This window comes from Myodes glareolus, chromosome 27 (assembly GCF_982192425.1).
Source record: "Myodes glareolus chromosome 27, mMyoGla1.1, whole genome shotgun sequence".
Classification (NCBI taxonomy): domain Eukaryota; kingdom Metazoa; phylum Chordata; class Mammalia; order Rodentia; family Cricetidae; genus Myodes; species Myodes glareolus.
Window position 1 is genome coordinate 9,270,595 of NC_142052.1, and position 23,526 is coordinate 9,294,120.

General features: G+C 39.3%; 1 protein-coding gene across 1 annotated transcript in view; it reads left to right on the forward strand.

Annotated features, from left to right (window-relative positions):
* Window positions 1-21,542: 21,542 nt before the first annotated feature.
* Sema3d (semaphorin 3D) overlaps window positions 21,543-23,526 on the forward strand; it is a 193,627-nt gene continuing 191,643 nt past the window's right edge. Inside the window, exon 1 of the mRNA XM_048433583.3 lies at window positions 21,543-22,055. The gene's annotated coding sequence lies outside the window, so the exon portion shown is untranslated. The remainder of the gene's footprint in view (window positions 22,056-23,526) is intronic.

A 23,526-nucleotide genomic window follows, 5' to 3' on the forward strand; every position in this document is an offset into this window, starting at 1 on the left:
CCCTCAACTGATATTAGAGACATCACACTAAACACCATTAGTAACACAAAACAGACACTGTATTATATCTGTGCACAGTAAAAACATATTTTCAAATGATGATAATGTTGGAATGTTCAAGAGATCTATGGTGCTATCATTTTGCAACAATGAATTCATGATTTTTCTCTAAAGGGTGGATCATGTTTGTTGGATAAAGAAAGTGCCAAACTAACCAAAACAATATGTGTATTCTATTACTCTTCTATTTGATGTTTGACAAAATGAAATGGTACCTACCCAAACCACAATATCAGGTTATGTATCCAAGTGGATTTTGTTTATTTGAATCACTATACAGGATTGTGCACGTTTGTGGGTTTATATTACCATACCCACAGATGGTAGCCACTCAATGTATGACATTTTTATATAGATGCACATGTTTTCAATGATGCTAAGCTTAATAATTTATGTATTTTTATATAGCCCATGAGACTGAACGGCAGCCAAACAGAGCCACATCTTGAAATGTTGCTGATGTAAACTAAGTTAACTTTAGCATAATATTGTACAAACAAAATGAGAATTCCAAATAAAACCAATGTATTCAATGCATTTGAAGTACTTCTCACATTCTGTGGGTCACAGAGGTGAAACACTTCACACTCTTCCATTAAGGAAGTTTAGGCCTAGGCCTGCTGATGAATGCCCTCATAGATTGTGTCTTCTAGCCCTGTTGAAAAGTCCTTCAACTCAGAACTCTACATACACACCAATAGACAAATACACTATGGCAGATGCAGAACTATAAACACACTGAATATTCAGAGTCCCCTGAAGATGCAGAATTTGTTAGAAATAAATTATTTATACTTCTAATGAGGCACTTGCTGAAAACAAACAAATAAACAAAACACCCTGTTTGACTTAAAATATATATTTAGCTATTTTAATAATTTATATGAATAAAGTAAAGAATATATTCATGGACCCTAAATGTCTACATTTTAAAGCAATTTCCAACATTAAAACTTAGGAGTACTTCAGATACATTCAGCATTTGTAAAAATTATATAAGCATAGTAAAATCTTTTTACAGTTTCCTAATCCCCATAGAAAATATGTTTAATTTTTTATATGTGCCTATAAGTGATGCAGTATGTTATTAATACTGCTTACTGACAAGATAATAATGTTATCATTCCAATTAAAATCACTACAACTATGTTTTATAAAAACTGGTACTACAATCGTACAATGTCTGAGCAGACTGCTCTTGCCATAGGGAATCCATACATTCATTCTAATTTATGTATTGTTATGAACTGAGATTTTTAATGTTGTAGAATATGCCTGTTATATTAGAGTGTCCTTCTACTATCAGACATAGACAATTTTTGTGTGTAGTATACTATAGCCAACAATATCATCTTTTTAATGATCTATGCAAAATATTATGCTATTAAGGTACAATTAAAAATGCATCATATCACACATCACCCAGCTGTGGAAATTGATAAAAATTTGCTACAAGTTGAATTAAAAAATAACCTTAAGAAAGCAGCAAATAATGTGTCTTTTGAAAGTATTGTTAGTTTTAAAAGTGTGAGATATTTATACCAAAGAAATATTCATTTATAATTAAACAAAATATTTTGTGTTTTTTTCTTATAATTTTGTATTTGATGTTTATGGATAATATGCCTGCATGCATATAGATGTATAGATATAGACTGTATGTGTTTGTGTTTGTGTGTATGTACCAGATGCATGTTTGGTGCCATAGATGCCCTGTAACTGGAGTTATAAACAGTGTGGACTGTCATGTGGGAGCTGGAAATTGAATCCACATCCTTTAGGAGTGCTCCTAGCCACTGGGTCGTTTCTCCAGCCCCCAAAGTTGGTTTTAATAATATAACATTCTAGTAAAAATATGTTCTAAAGTCTAATAATACAAATATATCCATACAAGAGTATGTACACACACACACTTATTTATAGCATTTTTTTTCCATTTTAACCTAAGTTCAGTCAAAAGCAGAAAGAGGAGACATGTGGTTACAATATTCTCATGGAAAGAACCCGTAGTCACTGAGTACTACTCCAGGTGGAACATTGGCTTGAACGTGCACACTGTCGTTGGGAGCCTGCAGCGTTTCCTAAGAAAGGATGTAAGTGTTACTGGCACAAACTGTATGGCACCAGACATAACAGCAGAAGCAGAACCTAAATCTCAGGAACTACATACGTTCGCCTCCATCCTTCTTTCTACATGAAAGCAGATCATTAGACCTTCGTTTGAGATGTGTCCAGCTTATGGAATAAGGAAAGAAGAAAGAAAGAAACGACAGCTAAACAACCGAGCCTCTTAAAACACAGTATTCAGGGGAATCTGAACAAGCTGGACCTGTCGTGTCTCCTCTCACCCTCAATTTAGAACCATTAGATCGTGTTCCGTTTGACTGAGCATGCTCCATGATCTGTACCTCTTCATCCTACCTAATCCTAAAAACACATGTTTTTCTTTCTCATTAAGCCATCTTTCCTGAAATTTGCTGTCACAAGCTCCTTATTGAAGTGCGTTTTTATATTTTCCTCTTGTTATTCTTGCTTTTGTTATAGGTACATAGCTGCAAACGTAGCAATGGTAAAGGGAAGAAATATTAACCTTCTGTAAGTGCATACAGGTCTCCTCACCACTCCGGGGGACTGCTACTACGTTCATGTTGCAAACGCTGGTATAAAAGTTGCTCATTTCTAATATCTTACCTCTGAGAAGTTTCAGAAAAAGGATCCAAATCCAGCAATGGCCATCACCAAAGACCACTGTGGGAGAATTAGAGAACAGAAACAGAGCCAGAATTTGGAATTGAATCCTATTTAGTTTTGTATTTATTTTTATCCAAGTTTAGTGAACAATTTATCTTTAGAAATATTTAGAAATCCCTTAAGAATTTTTTTTATCTCATTGTGCTTAATCACACTCATTTATTATTTCAGTTAAATAACATTGATGACTGCTCTGTGGGGCACTGGATTGTAGTGAATACATAACACGCTTTTAAACTTGCTCACAGCACTATGTACCTTAGTTTACAATGTTTATAACAGTTCTGATTTGATGATCATTTGTGAGTTCACTTGAAAATACCCATTTTTTCTCAATAAATAAGGAGCTGAAAGATTATTTTTTTCTTATCAGTTTATTTTTGGCACCGCAACATTGTTTAGTTCATAGTACATGTTCAGTGCACATTCAATGGCAGAATAAATGAAGGAAGCTGAGGTATTATCCCGAGTCCTGTTGAATATTATAGTAATTGCTTATCTAATACACTAAAGATTATACCATTGGTTAAATCATATAGCTGTTTCAGAACAAGCAAATTATGTAAAGTAGATTTGGAATAGACTTGCCAAATGACTTTTGATTAATTTCTCCTTGTTACATTAAAATGGAAAAAATAGATTCTATTTATAATTCTGCCTAATACTTAATTATTTGAATATAATAACCTTTTGCACTATTGCATGTTTTATATTAATTGTGAAGGTACTAATATAAAATAAAATAGGTCAGTGATGTATATTTTTTCATTACTATGCTTATTAGAATCACTGCTTCTTGTGATTTTCCCATGGGAAATCTCCTGACCACCCTAAAATGTCTGTGCACATATGGATGTCTTTCAATACGTTTCAGAATGTCAAATGAGGGCCACTCATAGAATCCATTAAAAGTATTAGCCTGCTACAAAGGAGAAATTGTACTTTGTATAAATAAGAAAGTTTTAGAAGAGGATTTCCAATTTGAAACATTTATGCTAAGCCTACATAATGATTAACCAGTCTTAATAGAAGAAAAAGGCAAAATAATCAATAGTTAATCTCACCAAGTGTAGAGAGCCATATTTTGTGATCACAAAGGAGGTTTGTGGTGGAATTAGCTAATTGACATCTGCTGGGAATGACTTCAGTGTATAATAGAATTTTCACAAAATAGATGTTCCTCAGAATATCCCATTAGCAAATGTGACCTTTGGCAAACAATGCCAACCCTCAGAGTTTTCATCAGTGACTGAAGAGATTGGATCAATAAAGTTCAAACCCTAAGCTCCATAGTGTTCTCTGATGCTTCCAGCTTACCACTCCAATATTGACATTCTCATATGGTTTTGAATGGTAAACTTGAATACATTGCAAATATTTGCAATGTTTATGAATAACACAGTCAAGAGGTATAATTGAAGCATATAATGAGATTTTCTTTTTGTATTTTTAAAAATATATTTAGTGGATATACACAAGATTGACTATGTCTACAGATCATGCAAATTAATGCAAAATACTAGTTCATTGTTAACATTATATATTGCATTAAAAAACTTGAATTTTACTTATTATGTTGGATGACTATTTTACATAAAATATATTCAGAAATAAAATATGAATAAAAGAAAGGTGGAAGAATATAAGACAAGGAGCTAATCAATGAAGAATACTAATTCATTTTGGTCTTGAAAGCTTTGGGTGATTGATTGATGAGTTTCAGAACACAGGAGCAAATTTTGCACTGAGGTTTCCTTCAACCATTGTTGCTGACCCTTGAGTCCAACTCCATATTTACAGATGCCTGACTATGATCTCTTCATTGGAATCAATGATGTCTGAAATCTGTAAAATTATAATTTTCCAAAATTAAGGCTCTGTCACAGCAGCGGTTGCAACATATGGTTAAAAAAAAGTGGTTATTTTTGTGGCTCTCTCTGTTTATCTATAAATTTCATGATTCTGTGTTTTAACACCTGAGTATTTCTGCATTGTGCCGCTGTATCACATTTTCTATCTTTATCCATTCATCCATTGACAGACACTTAGGTTGTCCCCATATCTGACTATTATGAACAGAACAACAATGAACATAGTTGAGGAAGTGTCCCTGAAGTAGGATGAAGCCTCCTTTGGGAGTATGCACAAATGTGCTGTATCTGAATCTTGAGGAAGATGGATTCCAGCTTCCTGATTAACTCCCCTTAACATACATATTATGGCTTCTGGTTTTCTGTTCTTATGGGGCTTCTTTGTGTTCAAACATGTGTTTCTGCATCTGCATTTGTTTCTCATGCACTGTCTTTGGCTCCTTCGCTTCTTTTTATTTAGTTCTACTCTCATTTCTTTGGTTTTATTTTATTATTTTATTTTATTCTTTAGATGCTTGTTTGTTTCCTAACTCAGAAGGGAGAAGGTGTAGATTTGGAGAGGAGGGGAGGTGGACAGGAGCAGGAAGGGATTGGAGGACATAAACAGTAGCCGAGATGCATTGCATGAAAAAAAAATTGTTTGAAGAAAAGAAAAACAAGTGGTAAGCTCATTATATATAAGATACCCAGTGCTCAAACAGTGCTGTCTGCTAATCCCAACTAACTTATGCTGCTCATCATTATTTAAATTAGTAAATTGGCCATATAAAATACTGCAGCTTTAATCTGGGGTTTAGTATGTCTGAAAGTTTGCAAACCTGCACGTTTCCTTCTCCTTAGCTCATAGCGTGTGCTTGTCTTTCTGTCCTAGATTGATGATGCAGTTGCTCCTTTCCAATCGATGTACCTAGAGTTTTGTAACGATGTGCTGATTTGTGTCTATTTAAAGCTTTATTTAAATAAACATACATGTGAGCAAGAGAAGGATTTTGCTAATGGCCTTTGCCTTGATGTCTTCCCTTCTCACATTTCGCAGTGGCAGTACAGGGTGAGACCCGATGAAGGAGGGGAGACCTGATGGAGGAGGTGAGCAGGAGGAAGCTTATCGTCTTCTGTAAGTTAACAAGGTTGCTGCTGCAGGCTCGAATTGCCAGTTTGGAGATCTTTGAGAAAAGGACTTGCAGAACTCGTATTTTGGAAAATTGCCAAATGAACAAGTAAAAACATCAAAATTTAACCCCCGGCTAAATCCGAATCTCAGCTTCGCAAAATCAATCTTGGGAAAACAAGAAAGAGAATTCTTAGCGCTGTACTTGCATAAAAGTGCAGAGAGGTTAGGTTTTCTTTATGCTTCATATATTACACTAATAACTCCTTGATGATTCTTAGAGCACCTCTGTGTTTGAATGGGTTATGTTTGTTTGTGTGATTTTGCTTCATTTCAGTTATCGTATGGATATTTAAAATCAAACTTGCTGATTTCTGTAATAGATCCTGAGAAATGTTTAATTTTTTATAATTTAGTGATCAAATAGAGTAAAAGTATATCAATTTGTTTTGGCATACATATGACAAATTTTAAGTCAAAAAATTTACAATTAATTTGGTAATGCAATTATATAAATTAAACTTTTATGATATTTGCAATTGATAAGAATGTGAGTAAACTTTTTGTCATGGTACTTATGAGTTTTGAATGTGAGTAAATTAGGAGCCATCACTTCATTCAACTGACATTAAAATTTTGAAAAACAGATGCTCTATCCTGAAGTAAGGGAAAGAAACAAGCTTTCTTCATCTAGTTCTTAGTGAGCACTGCAGTTAATGACACTATGCCTTACATACTTTTCTTTCCAAGTAAGCAATAAAGATAAAGCGTTTGTCTTCGTGCTAACTCTGAAAATTAAATATCAGTAGATGATAATTAACAAAGAGGTCCACAGCTAAACAATGTGCAGAGAATGAAGGGCTTTGGAGCCCTGAACCCTTAATGAATGTCTCCATACACCGCCTCTCCTCAAGGCCCAGGGATTTCTACAGAGGAGGGGCAAAAGGGTTGAGAGAGCCAGAGGCAGCAGATGGTCGCAAGGAAATGGCATCATAGGCTTGACACTCTCATGGGCTCACAGACAAGAACTGCTGTAGAGGTTTAAATGAAACAAAACCTGAGCACTGGGAACGGAAATGGACATGGGCTCCCACTCCTAACCAAGAAGCTTTTTGCAATTGATACCTAGTGGGAAAGGGGCTATCTGTGTTCTCCAGTGGAGTGCCACTGATCTATCAACCCCACTCTAAGAGTCCATGTACAGGAGTACTTAGTCAATCAAATTAACTCTATGGTTTTGTGGGGTAGGGTTTTTGGTTTGCTCCATTTTGATTTCTCTTTCTTTCTTTCTTTCTTTCTTTCTTTCTTTCTTTCTTTCTTTCTTTCTTTTTGTGTGTAATTGTTTGGGGGTTTTTAAGCTTCCTTGCTTTGGATTTTGTATTTGGATGTTTTGTTGTTGTTTAGTTTATTGCTCTTTAGAGACAAGGAGAGGGAGCGTGAAGTTGGATAGAGAGCTGGGGAAGATCTGGATGAGTAGCGGAGAAGAAATATATTGTATGCAAAAAATTAAATAAAGCAAAAATAAAGTTTCAGAATTTGTGCAGAAATGGTCAAAACTGGTGTCCAGATGGAGCACTCTCCATTTGTTAGTGATAAAACCTATACTTACTATTTCTTTTACAGTGGTAGTATGGTGGCTCTTTTAATTTATATTTGTGAGCACTGACAAATACAAAACACGATATAGGGAAAACAGCCTTCATTCTTGGATCCAGATATATGGTAATAGAGTCAAGATATGAGTATACAGAGTGAGGTCCAGGACAGCTCAAAATACAAGAGAAACCCTCTCTCGAAAACAAACAAACAAACAAAAAACTCACTTAGACCTTCAATTTCATTTAATATACATTTTGTTACTATCTCTTCAGAATTAGAATGATTATCAGCCTTCTCAAATGATATCATCAGACACTTGCCTTCTGAAGACATGTAATTTTGTTTTTTTCTCCTGCTGATTTTAGTTAGCTGCTTTCTCTGCAGTCAACTTTTGGATGCCATTATCTGGTAATTGAAAATACCAAATTGATATTGGGATACTTCCTGTGGTCCCTTTGTTAGCATGGCTGTTGCTATTATGCCTTCTTGACACTCCTGCACACACAGAGGGCAAAGCAATGATAAAGTCCGCTGTCCTTATGGTGTCTTGCAGAAAGAGAAGGTGGAAACACTCCCTAGTTTTATCATTAGGGTAACTAATCCTGTCACAACTGCCTTTAACCACGTTCTAAATGTCTAATCAGAGAAAGGAAACAATTGAGACTCTAATTTCTAAAAGAATTGTAATCTTTGCTGTGTTTGTTCTATTATTTGTGTTGAGTATATAGTTGTGACTGATTTCCATCCATATGAATTTCTTTAAAATAGACTTTATATTGTTTAATTTAGACAAGACCAAGAAACCTATCATTAAAGAACTGAAGCAGAGGTAGACTGTACTGGGTATAATGGTGGTCTATCAGTAGTGAACTGAGGGACCGTGTAGTTGTATCTGAAAAAGAGTGTAGCAAATACAGAGCTGGAGCCCTTGTCACAGTCAGACTGCCTCTTTCCAGGACAGTAACAAGACATAGGCACACTTAGGTGAGGACATGCAGTGTAGGTAATCTCCTAGTCATATTATTTCAAACAGGTAAACTATCTTATGCATTTGGGATTCACACTTTAATCTTTGGAGCTTTAAGTCAGACCATAGATGCTTATGCATATTTAACAATTGCATAGATGCTTATGCAATTTTACGCATTCAATTTGTTTTTTAATACTCTCATTTTAAGAAAAGACACTGGTTCATCAACAACTCTGTCTCTCCTTATCCATGCCTACTATGACTGCAACAAGGGAGGAAGGAATAATAATTCTGAATGGCAATGGTTTGGGACTTTCAGAACCAATAATAGCCTGGATGATGAGAGTGGTCTCCCAGGCCAGTCTCCTTTAGAGCAGCGAAGCCCCATGTGCTGGTAGCCATCACAGTGATGCTCCTCCCCTTCCTTTCCTCTCCACAGTCACACCACAGCACAGCTCTGCATGATATATCCACCCAGCGAAAGAGCCCTGCTCCCAGTCTGTAATTGATCCCATTACTACTATCACGTAATTACCACTCACCTAGGAGAACACTGCCTCCTGCAGGTCTCTGTCAAGCTTCTAGCATAGAATTCAGACTCATGTTCTCTCCCTTCCAAAAGATTCTTGGGTTCTTTATTGATCTCCTTAATGTCCTTCAACATCATAGCATTTGCCAAGGCTTCAGTTCACACAGCTCCTGCATCTGGGCAAGTGACGGCGCTAGACAGACATTTTGGATCATGGAGGACTTGTGAGCTTCACATTCTGAAGCTCTGGCCATTCCGTTTTTCAAGAACTTTTTCTCACCTGGCGCTGGCACCCACAGTCTTCCAGGTCTACTAACCACTTCGTGGCGGAAGGTCAAATGAAGCCAGATAATGTCCTCACAACCGCAGCTCCTGCTGACTGAGAAATGCCATCTTCAATACTTGCAGTCTTGTCCTATGTCTGTCTGAATAAGGCTAAAGCTTTAAAATTTATCCTTCTGCTTCCCTTTTACCTTTGGGATCCCTTGGTCTTCTTGTAAAAGAGCCGGTGCCTGTGTTACGGAGTGCTCAAATATTTTTCAGACATAATTAATAATTAAGTAACCTGATGCATATAATTTTCAGGAATAATAATCTTACTACTCTTGGACATATATCCAAAGGATTCCCAATCATACTATAAGGACATTTGCTCAACTATGCTCATAGCAGCATTATTCATAATAGTGAGAACCTGGAAACAACCTAGATGCCCCTCAACTGAAGCCAATGAAATGATTACTAATTCTATTCCGCTATACTCATCAGAAAGGCTTCACTCAATAATTAATGGGAGCAATGGCAGTGAGCCACAGTCAAACATTTGGTGATGGTCAAGCAGCCCTCAGGGCAGAGGGCGAGGAAGAACTGTAGGAGCCAGCAGTGTTGAGGACACTAGAACACAACCCACAGTATCAACTCAGCAGAGGTCATTAGGGTTCACGGAGACTGAAGTAGCAACCAGAAAGCATTCATGGGTCTGTGCTAGTTCCTCTGCATACACTCTGTGGTTGCTTAGCTTGGTTTTTTTGTTGGACTCCATACAGTTCACAGTGTGTCTGTGTGTGTGTTGGGGGGAGGTGGTCTCTGAATCCTTTGTCTGCTCTTGGGGTCCTATTCCTCTCACTGGGTGTCCCAATTCACCTTGATATGAGGCTTTGTGCCTAGTTTTACTGTAACTTGTTATGATATGTTTGGGTGTTATTCCTCGGAGGCCTACTCCTTTGACAAGAGAGATGGATCAACAGTGGATCTGGGGGAGACCGGATGTTGGGGAGACAGGAAGGAGTGGAAGAAGGAGAGGGATTTATTGTTTGAGAGAAGAATGATAAAAGAAGAAAGGAAGAAAAGAAGCAAGGAAGGAAGATAGGGAGGAAGAGAAGTAATGAAAGTGAAAGAAAGGGGCTGGAGAGAGGGCTCAGAGGTTAGGAGCACTACCTGCTCTTCCAGAGGTCCTGAGTTCAATTCCCAGCAACCACATGGTGGCTCACAACCATCTGTAATGAGGTCTGGTGCCCTCTTCTGGCCTGCAGGCATACATGCAGACAGAATATTGTATACATAATAAATAAATAAATATTTAAAAAAAAAGAAAGTGAAAGAAAGAAGCTCTCAAATGCATCCCAATTCATACTTAGGGAAAGGAAAGTCTGCCTGATAAGCCTGTGTAAAAAGGCTCCGCAGAAGGCGATTCTGCTCTATCTCCATAGACCTCTGCTCACTTGGAGCAGCTGTTGCTTGTTTGAGGGAGTTGCTGAGATCATACTTGCTCCTCAACCATGGATTCCATAGAACTCCAAAAAGGGATAGAGCAAAGAGATTGAAAAGACTCCAAAATAGATGAAAATTCACAAATTCATGGCAAGAAGCTATAGATGAGCCCCAAGATTTTCATATGCTCCTTCTGCTGTAGCTTGTACAAATATTATAACATTTGAAGAAAAGGAGGAACAGATTGCCTACAGTCTTCTTTTCTTTCTTTATTTTTTTTTGGCTAAAAGAAGGGGTTAAATAATTATTATTAAGGTAAGTCAAGGAAAAGAAGGTAGAAAGGGTGGTCTACAAAGAATAAAACAGTAAAGAAAATAGAAAGGGGAGACATTTTAAATAATAAATAATAATTATAGACATCTGTGAAATAATATATATGTATACTTACATATATACACATATCATTTGGAATGATTATACACGCTGATTAATAAATCTACTATCTCACCCATTTATCTGATTTTGTTGTGAGAATGCTTAAGCATCTATAAGCCAAGGATGTTCGTTTAGGCCAGTGGCATGTATTTAATTGGGTTATCCAGTTTCACTATTTCCTTTTTCTATTCCCTATGGAACCTTATTGCTTAATCAGTGTGCAGTGTGATTTTTTTTTCATATTTTATCTACTTTTTTACATCATGGATAAAACAGTAATAATCATCTTCATAAATACCAGCCTACTATAAACATTTTATCACACAAGTTTTTAACTTTACAAGGATGTAGTAAAAACTACACATATTCAGTAGAACACTTCTTCAAATTATGAATTCATTATCATCTGCCCTTGAGACGCTGGGCTGCAACAGTGAGCACAACATCTATGTGCAATGAGTCAATAGTCAGCAATTATGGAGGGGGAATCTCAATAATTTTAATTATGAGGAAAATAAAATCTGGAGACATGATATAGCTAACTCCTCATACAGGTTCTGCAGCTGTCACCATCAAGGAAGATGTTCAGGTTGCTCACATGCTCTGGCTTCTGATTCTGTGCTATTTTAAGATTTAGGGACCACCAAGAAAAGCAGTAATTGTGCATTGAACGTCTCAGTGCGTTTAGAATGACGACAAGCAGGAATGATGTGGCGGGGGGGGCGGGGAGATGCATGAAGTGCACTCCCCAAGGCAAGAGGAAATAATAATGAGCCAGAAGAAAAAAACTTTTCTTTCGATAGTCTCTTTATTTTCAAAAGCTTCAACTCAGGATACAGGGGCACCCTCTTAGTCTTATTATCATGAAAGATGAATAGCTTTGGGGTAATGATGACTAACAGCAACATGGGCTAGAGCTCTAGAGACCTCACGGCTGGATCCTTCCTCTCATCACCCTGCAATAGAAAGCATAAATATGCTAGCTCTGTAGCAGTGCGACTACATAAGGGTGGGACTGGCCTTAGCTGTGAAAGACTCACCAGCAGGTAAAAGCTAGTTCGTGGAAAGATGTTTACTGAGTCCAATTAAATAAATAAATGACACAAAAGGCCATTTGTAAGTAGTCAACATTTTTTCCTACATAAAATTAATAGCTGTAATTTAAAGGATCTCTTCATTCAAGCACTTTAGAGTGGTACTCACTCATTTTCAAATATCATTACCAAGTTGGAAAAGTCACTTGTTTGGGAGGAGTTAAACAGAGAAAGTCAGTTAAATTATAGTCTATTTTGGTCTGGCAAGAATCTATTCCCTGCTGATGCCAAACAAGAATTCAGTTTTTTAGGAGCCCAAATATTTTAAAGTGTTCTTTACTACTAGTCATAAAAATGTGTTTATTTAAAAATGCTTCTATTTTAAATCTAAAATGCAGAGAATATTTAAATCTTAACTATGCCTCATACCTAGCTGAAACTCCCCCTCATTTTGTGGATAACTACATATGCTCACATTCCTACTATTCTAGACGATTTCAATACTTCCTGGGAAGGATGCTTTTGACTCATTTGTCCCGCTGTTGCTGCACCGTGTGACATTCCCAAGGGAGGGAACTCGCTACCATTGTTGTGCACACATGTTTTATTTTTTTTCTCCAATGCCTTTTTCCTATTCAGTTTGTGAGGTTCTATTTCCTTTGTCTGCCATCTACAAATTGCAAGTTCTTTCTCATGCTCTTTTACTGGCGTTTACTAACGGAGCCTCTTATTTGAGAAAAATTGAGAACTCCCAGATTTCCCACAGCACACTGCCTATAAGCCTGTTGCAGTGCTTTACATAATTCATATTCTCACCTCCTAAACCTTCCCACCTACTCCAGACCATTACCTTTCTAGGTGCCTACATACTGCAAATCGTGCAGGATCTTGCTCAAAACTCATGTTAATTGCATTCAACCTATATACGTGTCCTAATGTTCTCTGTTACACAGCTTCAATTAGGCACCAATTTTTTGTGTGTGTGTGAGTGTGCTCAGCGGCAGCACGTTTGCTTTTCCCTACAATATTCATTTATTCTTCAGCACAAATCACAAAACAATTGCAGTCAATTCTAGTACTCTTCCCATTAATGGCTGAAAAGAGATAGAACACGTATATTGCACAGGTATGTCGAATTTCCAAGATAAATGAATATAAAATCATGGAATGGTTGTGGCTGAATACCACATTCGCAGCTTTCTCTCTGTGTATATTGCACAGATTTTTCTCTCCGCATTATAGTCTACACTCCTCTCTTAAGGTATGAACTATTGCTCTACATCCCGGGGAAAACATGCAATAAATCTTTCACAAGTTTATGTAGAATCATGTATACTTCGGCCTACCTCTCAGTTCCCTAATTTTGTCCTCTCTCATTTTTACCACAGATGAACTGACTTGCTCTCAATAACAATAATGCTTAACTTCACTATGGACCTTTCTTTCTTATCATTTAGAAGTTCCCATCCAAATCTCCAAAATTATATTCTTTGAGTAATAAAATATGATGCCCAATGTAATGATGAAAGAGGTTATAAGGCTTTTAAGATGTGATCCACCAATGGAGTTAGTGCTTTCATGAGTGGATTAGTGGTACTTTTCTGGCCATGTTAATTCTTCAAATAGTGAGGGTGAGTTATTCTTTTAGTATAATATTTGTACTAATTCTTTGAAAAGTTTATATATGAATTCAATGCATTTGATAACATTCTGCCCACACTCCTCTCCTAATTCCTCCCATACCCCCCCACATCTCCCCACTGAGTCTAATACATGATGCTTATATGCCCGTGAGAGTATGGCCATCCAATAAAACATAGTGGATCTACCAGAGACCTCACCCTTCAGTAAAAACTTGCTCTCTTGAACAAGCCAACACCTGTCAGTACATCACCACCAAGGGATGGGAACCTTGAGCCCCTCCACTCTCCATGTTGAAATGTTTGCTGGTTTGATCTGAGGCAGGTCTGGTGTGGGCAATGGCAGCTGCTGAGTTCACGATCTCAGAGGACTCGTCATATCCAGAAGACACTGCTGTAGTCTGTCCGGCTCAGGTTCCAGTTTTTACCCTCTCTGTGTCCTCTAGTTTGAGATAGTTCCTCAGCTGTGGAAGAAGAGAGTGCAATGTAGATTTCTCGTTCATTTTCTGACTAGTTAGAAGCCTCTGTGTTAGCTGGTGCAAACTGAAAGTCTCCACGTATGACTAGGTTAGATACAGAGAGGACCGGTTGTGTAAAGAGGCATTTTCCCATAGCATGTTTCTCTTCTACATGTGTTTGCTTGCTTTTCCTTATTTCTATGTGATGAGGAACATTAAGCTTCTTCAAGGTCATTGTCAATAAAATTAATAAACTTCATTTTTTTTAAAATGACAAAACATAAGAAAACCAAAGTGCATAAGGAAAAGATTACTGTGGGGTAACATTATGTATGTAGAGAACACCCGTGAATGACTGAGGTTTGTCAAATACATCAGTCATATTAAATATAATGGATTAAGCCATCTGTTAAAGGATAAAGATTTTTAAATAGGCTCACAGGAAAGTTCACTTTATGCTGAATGCATGAAGCAAACCTAAAACAATGTGATCTTGATAGGCTAGAGAGTACAGGACAAACAGATGTACACCATAAAAGTATAACATAGAAAGTACACGTTGATATACTCTTGACAGAAAAAGGAGACTAGGCTTAAGGCACTGAAGGTAAAACTTGTAGTGCTAACTAAACACTCTAAAATCTAATAAATATATAAAACTTTATATGAACTAGTGAACAAGTAATCCTAAATAGGAAAAACATGTATTAAATACCAAGGAGAAATAAAACCACTAAGACGGGCTAAGTTGAGCTCTATATTACCAGTGAACTATAAATTAAGTGGACATATATGTATGCAGTATATATATATATATGTATATATATATATATCTGTAATATTTTTGATACAATGCTGTTATGGTAGGGTAACAATGTAAGTGCCTTAGTCTAAAGTGCCCAAATGTCATGGAAACCAAACTTATATTTAGCAAGTCAAGGGCTCCAAGTTGATTTTACATAACACACACAGCACTTTTTATGTGGCTTTGGTTGGTTTTAAAGATAACACAATTTAAAATGAAAGAAAAGACCTCTTACTCGGAGAATTTTTTTTTAAATAGCAAGACTGAAGGGAGGTTAAGTAGTTACCTCTTGTTCTTTACATTCATCTAGAATTTAGGAGGTTACTTGCGTCTGAAGGTCTAAAGACAACACACAGCAGTCTGTTCTCACCTTCCACTGTATAGTTTCTGCAACCTATCTAGACCCTCTCTCGAGATTTAAGATTTTTCCATCTTCTTAGAATATGTAGAAGAAAGAAAAATTAGGAATCAACATTGCAACGCTTCTGTGAAATGACCATTTAAGCACTCTATATCAGACACATGACTGGTTAGCCGTGCAAGAAGAAACTGCATGGACATATAGTTTTATATTTCCTTCTGAAAATGTTGCTGCATTTCACTTTACTTATTTGTGGGGATTTTGTGTATGTGGATGGTAGAGCACAGCTTGCTGGAAATGCTCCACTTCATCCACCACATAGGTCCAAGGGAATGAGTTCAAATCATGAGGCTGCCTGGCAAGTACTTTTTTTCTCTGAGACATCTCATGAGCCCTACACTACCACTGTAATATGATTTCTTCCACCCTTCAGATTCTTCTACAGCCTTTAACAACTGCGTCCTCTCCTAAGAAGTGCAACTATAATAAAGATGGAGACAGTTTTTCACGATATGGATTATGATAGACCTTCAATGGAGATGTTTCTCTGACAGGCTCAAAAGTAAAATATGGGAAGCAACACTTTAACTCAGAAATGATAATTTTAATGAAAATGATAATTTTAATAAAGGTGAATAAGATTTGTAAAAGTATTACAATGATTCATTATTACTTTTTTTTTAAAAAAGCATACATCGTTCATTAACATTCTTTGCTAATGGTAATTCTATTGGATGTTTAATGATTAACATTAAACAACTGTTTAATGATGCTAGATAGAAAAATTAATTTCCTGCTTCCATGTAGCTTAGAAAAGCAAGAGTGCTTCCAAACATTAAATTAGGACTCTAAAAAATGCCTTTATTAATTCATATCAGTAAGATCAGGATAATTTCAACAGGGCTTTTCCAAAGCAAGGATGTAGATTAGGCATGCCAACTACCCCACTATTACACAAAGCAGATCCAATCAAGTGGTGCAATTTTAAATTACTGTAGTTCCCTAAATACTGATATTGCTGCTAATGATAATGATTATTTTTGCAGATTGGACTAGGGACTCAGCAATCTGGTCTGGTCTGTACGGCTGGCATTCACTTAGTTACTAAATTACTCAGTCACAGTGTGCATGCAATCTGTTCTTTTGAACAACTCAGGCTGCCTGGTGTGATTCTTGGATGTTCCCCTAAGGCTCCTGTGTAAGTGCTTGCTACACAGTCCCTGGCTATTTCAGCGGCAGTGAAATCTCTAAAATGCACGGAATTGAGGAAAGCCTTTTTGTGTATGGGGCCATGACCTGAAGAGGATTGTCAGACTCCAGCATCTTCCCCACCTCCCTTTTCAATTTCTAGTCATAAAGTGGTAGGAACGAGGAAACAGAATAGCAAGGTTTTTGAAAAACAACGATAACTTAAGCATGACATATTCAACCCGGGAGGTGGTAAATTTAAAGTAGTGATAAGAAGTAAAACTAAATAAGCTCATGAGTTGGTTCCATCGCTCACTCTGTAGCACGTGCTGCCTATTCACAGGCACCAGAGAGGCAAGGAGGAGGGGTGATTAATCACAAATGAGAGCCTCCCAAGTAGGAGACAAAGTATGCCCCCTGTCTCAGGCATTTTGATAAAGTGAATGGAAACGAACACAGGTACCATTTCCTATTAAACTGTGTCTTGTTTTTTTTTCTTTTTGAAAAAGGGATGAGTAACTTTTTGTGTGATATTATAAAGCTATATTTTTTAGAATCAGTAACTATAACACACTTGTTACACCCTTTTTAAAGAATAAACTAGTGGGGAAAAAAGGCAAGAAGGCAGAGAATGAAAATCACTATTCTCATAATTGCTTTATTATATATTGTAATATTTTAATGGAAAAATAAGCATGGTTCTAGAGGGAAAGAAATAGTAGAGGCACAAACACAGTAGTGAAGAAAATCATGAATTTTCTCCTCTTTGTGGAAACCGATGGTTAAACTTTGTCCAAAATAAACCTCATTGTATAAAGAGAGAAATTCTATCTAATACATTTATGTGGAAGGCATTTTGATCATATCTACACAAATCTGGGGCTGTTTTGGAAAACCATCCCATGTTTTCGTGGATACTGATTTCCTTGTGGTGAGCAGCTGCATATGACCTTAAAGACAGCAGAAGCTGTGGAGTGCCGGCCTGCTGGCTGGACTGGCCTGAGCTTGTCAGTTGATGCATAAAGGCACAGTGTCATTCCGCTTGGGATACAGGTATATTTGGGGTTGCGGAAATAACACAGCTGTGTCTGTTAGTTTTGAACCAGAACAAATAAGCCACAAGAGGGCACATTTTTCTTCATTTTATCAGCCTTGTCCAAATAAGGACAACCTCAGTTAGGTATCATATGAAACCATCTCCACCACTGTCCTAAACGAAAACAGTGACCTCAGATAGACTCTAAGTGTGAAAGAATAATAAAATGGGAAGTAAAGCAAACCTGAAGGTATTTTTTGCAAGTGGCATATAGAGAAATTATTTTTCTGTAAACTCCTTTCTTGGGAATTGTTGATTGATATAAGTATAATGTTACAAATTAAGAAAAAAAAACGAATCATCTATCTAATTTCAAAATCCCCCCTTTTGCAACATCCCACGTCAAGTGGTCAAGTGTGGGAAACCTTTCCAGCTTCTGGTGAATTTCAAAGCCAAGGAGGTTTTTCTTTCCCGAAGTCTCAGGATTTGTGCCAAAGGGGCTGGGCTGTGTTTTTATTTTTATTTTGAAACACATTCCTGCTGAATTTAATTATTCGCCACACCCCAACCCAGCTAAGTAAATATAACCCTAAGATTCCAGCCTGGAAAGTCTTGAAAAATAGCTGATTTTTTTTTTTTAAAAAAAGACCCTATAGCATAGTGGAAGAAACATTCCAGACAGGACACTGGGGCAGGAACCTGAAGGAGGTGGGTGGTCATTCCATCTCTCTTGACTAGACTCTCCTCAGCAGAGGATGTCTCGGTAGGCAATCTCTAAGGCTGTTCCTGCCTGTGAATGTCTGTGGATGCTCATGCTGACAACCAGTCCTGATTGAAGACTCTTAAAGTGAGATCCAGACAGCTTGGCATTCCAACTGCCTAACCGTAAGTTATGTACTGCTCTTATCTGATGATGACGCGCAGCTCTAGATCTCTAAGATGAACGTAAAAGATAAAAGCTAGGTGTGCTCTTCTCAACCACTCGCTATGCATATCTAATGACTTGATGATGGACAAGTCTAATAAACTGATAATGGGCGAATTTCTAAGATCAAGTGAAACAGTGCGCATGATTAATTTTGTGTGTGTGTGTGTGTGTGTGTTGGGGAGGTGCGTGGTGCTGATTAAAGAGGAATCCCTTTTAGAAGAGGAGCCACTTTTAGCCCATGCCGTCACTTGTTCTGATTGAACATGAATTATCCTAAGTCCCAGTTTCAGTCTTATCTTCCTGTATTGGCATGTTAATATGTGTGAGAACACCCATAAATCAGTGTTTATTATGATGTTTTATGTATGATCACGTTAGAACAGGTTTTGCATATATGAGTACTAAATGGCCTGTTTTAACTCTCCATTTTCTTTAATTGTCTCTGGGTGGGCATAAATTTTCCTGTATCTTTCTCATTCTTTTTTTTTTTTTTTCTTTTAAAATCTCTGAGATTCCATTTATTCGGGGGAATGCAGCTAGAACAGCACATTTAATGAAAAGAGTCACAATCTAGCAGCTTCTGAGAACATGCTCCAACTATGAGATGCTGTTGGATTGACATTCTGAACCCAGTAATCATCTTCTCAGTGTCAGAGGAATATTGTACAGAAGGGTTCTCCATATACAATTTACTGAAACACCCGAAAAATATGTGTTTTCTTTACCTTACATTTTCCCTTTAGACTGAAGCAGACACACTAGCAACAGCACCATAGATCTAAATGATGACAGACATGTTTCCACTGTAACTAACGGTTGTTTGTTGAATCCTCAATAGCAGTCCCTGGACTCAAGTTAAACTGCATAATGAAGCAAAGCAATGCAAATGACTCCCCTTATCCTAAGGATTCCTGCAATGGTTCATATAGTGTGTGGCTCGATAGGACAGGGAGCCAATGTCTTTTGATGACAGTAATATCAGAGTCTTGGAGTTTTTAAAACCATCCCATTGGGATACAGTACAGTTAACACACATTCTGGTGGAAAAAGTTCAACAACTAAGGATCCCCGTCACCTGCACTTTTTTCCTGAATGTATCGGCACTCACACATGAGCTGAACACATAGCAGGTTCAGGATAACTAGGAGGATCTTGAAGGCTTAGTAAGCTACCCAGCTCAGACCATTGACCTTATTTTGAGACTCTGCGGGTGATTCGGCCTGCTTCGTGCTCAGAGTAATTAAAAGGAAAGAAGGCACAGAAGCCATATCCCAGATATGCTTTTCTCGTGGTACATTCAGGAGGCTCTGGCTCATTCAACCTAAATCCGAAGTGAGGGTACTTCAGACTGAAACAGTTCATTGCTAATTCATGGGCCTTGTATTAGAATCTACAGAAATAAACACACAAAAAGCCAACATGTATTGCAAGTAGGCACATGCCTTAACTAATTAAGATATTACATGAAAGGGGTTTCTAATAATACCAAAATCAAAGTGCTTTAGGAAAACCGGAGGGAATGATTAATGCTGTAGGGGCTTTGTAGAAAGAGTTGCAATGGTAGCAATGAGGAAGCATCCTTTAGTGTAAGAACGCTAAACTGAATGATTTAGATAGGGGGGAAAGGGGAAATCCAGAGTTAACAGCAGTTCTCGTTAGACATAATATTTCAGTCAATAAGCCAACAAAAACATTCAAGACTTCATAAATAATGCTTAAGCAGAGGGCTACTTACCATGAATCCCCCAAGTGAGAAAGCACACAGCTATGCTGTGGGAGTTAGAAAGAGGTAGTTGGTCCACACGAGAAGTTTGGAATCTTGATAACTAGTTAATAATGTAAACAAATATAACAATACAAAAACTAGAGGTTAATGCAGGAAACACTAAGGTTATGGTTAATTATGAGAGAAATGGCACACTGACAAGGAAACTTCAGAAAGGAGTTGCTATGGGTTGAAATAGTCTGTAAAGATTTCAGTTTTCCTATGTGAAAAGAGAAAAATTATGGGTTTGGCTGGTGACAGCAAAATCAAAGTTATAGGGGCGGGCAGCATGGGACACAGTACAGAACCTTGGTCAGAGTTAGGAAACCTAAGCCCCTCATTAGGCTGAGTCTGCCACCAGCCACCTACAATGTGAAGTGACTCACTTCACGTCTGTGGTCCCATCTTCTGATGGTAAGAAGCTGAATTAAGAGTTCTTTTACGCCCTTCATTTCTCCCATCATGGCGCTCGCCTTCTGACTATCCCCAAGTAACAAACAGACCCCTTGTCATTTCCTAAGGTTGCACTGAAACTTTGCGACGCCTATATTTAAAGTCAGCGCACAGGCAGGAAGCCCTGGCTGTCTGGTTTCTATGGGATTACTTCAAGGGAGCTCTAGGTGGCAACTAAGGTCATGGTTAGAAGTAGAGTTCTATTCGGGGTAGGATTTGCCATGTTGCTGTCCACAAGACTCAATTGTACAGGCCCTTCCCACGTCCTTGTGCTTGGCTCTACACGCTTTTTAAGAAATTCGTCTAAGTAAGCCATTTATTATTCATACATGATTTTCTTAGGATTTTACCTCTAAATTGGGAGTTCTAGTTTCCTCAAAATCTATGTCCAGGGTTTGCACTCGTATTCCTTCAAATTATTCTTGCTGTGTGATCAAAATTTGCATAAAGGTACAGAAGAACCCGGAAGGAGGACCGCGCCCACCACCTCGGGCCAGTTGTGAGGAAAAGGTGAAGATTCCACGTGGCAAAGCTTCAGGGGTCGGTCACTGAGGAGAACTAATTCGCTCAACCTTTCCGGGCCACTAAATGTAGGCTGGAATTTACCAGAGAAACACCTGTACTTTTCCCAGAGTAACTGGAATTTTTAGGGTGGCATTTGTGGTCAACCATTGCCCCTGTTGTTTCTGCCTGAAGTCCTTTGGGTACTTTCTGAAAGAGAAGGGAACACAGGCTCTCTAAATCACCCAGGCCCAGACTCAGACGACAGGGGTGACTTTTACTGACTGACACAACACCCCATCCTCCCCAAAGCACTCCTAGATCCGGCCGGAACTACCTCCAAAGCCACCCAGGACAGCCAGGCGCAGACAGGGAAGGTCTGTGAGCTCTGGAGGGATTGCCAGCACATCGGAAGAGGCCCGGAGCTAGGGGAGGAGATTGGAGGGAGAGGTAATCCCTGGCGTTCAGAGCATCCCCTTTTTAGAAAGACGGAGTCTCTCCCAGGACAGCTGCTGCGGTCACACCACAAACTTAAAAGCCGCCCTCCTGCTTGGAGCGTGCCTTTCCTCACCACGCTCCGCGGCCAAGGAGCCAACTGGTTGGGTCGCTGTCCGCGCGGAGAGACGCTCGGGGGGGACAGGAGCGCCCCCTGCCTTCCTGCCCCGCGGAAGCCAGCGCCTCCGCGCTCCGCCAGGGCCGCCCGCGCTCCGCGGCTCTGCATGGACTGCGGCTCCTAAGAACTCGCGCCTGTGCCGGGCGTCCCGGTCCTCTCGGCCATCGCCGGCTGTCCCTGCTTCTCTCCTGAAACAGCGTCGGAGGGAAGGGAAAAGCGGCAAGAGTTGCCAGCAGGAGGGTAAGTCTGGGTTCGGGTCACCTGCCGCTCCAGTGGGAGGGTGCTCTGGCGGCTTAATGTTAAGCAGGGATGGTGGGATGTGAGCGCGACTGCGGATCCCGAGCCCGGGATGTGGGGACCTGTACCGAGTCTGAGTAGGCGCCCGAAAGCGCACCGGGAGCAGCTGCGCCGCGGGACAGACTGGGGAGCCGAGGAGCCCCACTTCGGAGATAGTGCGACAACTGGGGCGCAGTGCCACCACACCGCTGTGCTTCAGAATCGCACTCCGAAGCTCTGCCAGCCTGTGCCGCTGAAAGTTTGCTTCCCGGGGCGCCGCGCCTGAGAAATTTACCCTCTTCCTGGGTACCCTTTTGCGGGTCCCCTTTCTAGGCTTGACAGTCAAAGAAACTTGGGGAACCTACTTGCCAACTCCCCACAACTACAGGTTCATTCGGAGCCGCGGTGGTAGGGGCGGTCCAGAATGAATTAAGCAAAGAGTAACTGCGCCCAGCTCACCCCCTTTCCTTTTAGCCTGGGGACACAGAAGGTAGGAGCAAGTTGGTTGTTTTGGTTGTGGCACTTTGAGAAAGGGAGCTACAACACTTTTTTTTTCTTTCAAAGAAATCGCGACTGGCGGTCTGTTGGGAGAGCACAACCCTCTTGCTGGGGCGGGGTGGGGTAGGAGGTTTTGAAGCCAGATAACAGCCTCTAAGCTTGCTGACTGTGAAATAAGGTTATGGCAAGTGTTCTGCAACCAGGGAACTCTGTGGCCCCGGACACGACCCTCACTGCACATTTAACCCCGAGGGCACCACCTAGGCTCTCTCAGATTCACCAACTGCTCTGGCAACCTCCAGGACTGTTTTCTGAACGGATATTCCTTTCCTGATGACTTGTGCTCAACCTCGTGGGCTGAGTCAATTTGCCCTGAGTCCCGGCCCTTGGAAGGACTTGACAGGAGGAGGAGACACCCCTGTGCTCTGGCTGGGCTATCTGGAATGTGGGGACTGGATTGGAGACGCATGCCTGGCAACTGAGGCTGCTGACTTCAGCCATTAGGTATTAAGGATGTCGGAACTAAATTGGCGAACTTTTCACCATTTTGTATCAAACCCTAACAGAATACAGTATCCCTACGTGGATTCTTCCCTCTCCACCCAAACCCTTGGCATCTCACCCCACTCTAGCCGCGAGTTCCTATTTGCACCATAAAAAGAAGCAGCAAGTACCAGTAACTGGAAAGGACCTAAAGTCTCAAATTCCAAGGAAAAAATGTTCTCTTGAATATGTGCACCAGCACTGGGAAGAGGGAGAACTCAACCTGGAGAAAGGAGTTTACATGATAAAGTGATACTATGCCCACCCCAGCCCCCACCTCCCACCCTTGGCCCTGCACCTTGGAGTATCTCTGCTGCTTTTGTGTAACCCATGACAATGGCCAGGGCAAGGGCAATCTTCTTCATTTGACATGTGGATATAGAAGGGTGGGAAG